This window comes from Physeter macrocephalus, chromosome 1 (genome assembly GCF_002837175.3).
Source record: "Physeter macrocephalus isolate SW-GA chromosome 1, ASM283717v5, whole genome shotgun sequence".
In the NCBI taxonomy this organism is placed as follows: Eukaryota; Metazoa; Chordata; class Mammalia; order Artiodactyla; family Physeteridae; genus Physeter; species Physeter macrocephalus.
Genome location: NC_041214.2, coordinates 17,205,233 through 17,206,404, shown reverse-complemented (window position 1 = coordinate 17,206,404; position 1,172 = coordinate 17,205,233).

The window sequence follows — 1,172 nt, the reverse complement described above, 5'->3', positions numbered from 1 at the left end:
CATTGGTGTAAGTGAGATGTTAAAGTCCCCTACTATTATTGTGTTACTGTCGATTTCCTCTTTTATAGCTGTTAGCAGTTGCCTTATGTACTGAGGTGGTCCTATGTTGGGTGCATATATATTTATAATTGTTATGTCTTCTTCTTGGATTGATCCCTTGATCCTTATGTAGTGTCCTTCCTCGTCTCTTGTAACATTCTTTATTTTAAAGTCTATTTTATCTGAGATGAGTATAGCTACTCCAGCTTTCTTTTGATTTCCATTTGCGGGAATATCTTTTTTCCATCCCCTCACTTTCAGTCTGTATGTGTCCCTGGGTCTGAAGTGGGTCTGCTGTCTCTTGTAGACAGCATATATATGGGTATTGTTTTTGTATCTATTCAGCCAGTCTGTTTCTTTTGGTTAGGGCATTTAATCCATTCACAGTTAAGGTAAGTATCAATATGTATGTGCCTATTATCAATTTCTTAATTGTTTTGGGTTTGTTTTTGTAGGTCCTTTTCTTCTCTTGTGTTTCCCACTTAAAGAAGTTCCTTTAGCATTTGTTGTAGAGCTGGTTTGGTGGTGCTGAATTCTCTTAGCTTTTGCTTGCCTGTAAAGCTTTTGATTTCTCCATTGAATCTGAATGAGATCCTTGCCAGGTAGAGTAATCTTTGTTGTAGGTTCTTCCCTTTCATCACTTTAAATATATCATGCCACTCCCTTCTGGCTTGTAGAGTTTCTGCTGAGAAATCAGCTGTTAACTTTATGGGAGTTCCCTTGTATGTTATTTGTCATTTTTCCCTTGTTGCTTTCAATAATTTTTCTTTTGTCTTTAATTTTTGTCAATTTGATTACTATGTGTCTAGACATGTTTCTCCTTGGGTTTATCCTGCCTGGGACTCTCTGCGCTTCCTGGACTTGGGTGCCTATTTCCTTTTCCACGTTAGGGAAGTTTTTGAGTATAATCTCTTCAAATATTTTCTTGGGTCCTTTCTCTCTCTCTTCTCCTTCTGTGACCCCTATAATGTGAATGTTGTTGCATTTAATGTTGTCCCACAGGTCTCTTAGGCTGTCTTCATTTCTTTTCATTCTTTTTACTTTATTCTGTTCCACAACAGTGAATTCCACCATTCTGTCTTCCAGGTCACTTATTTGTTCTTCTGCCTCAGTTATTCTGCTATTGATTCCTT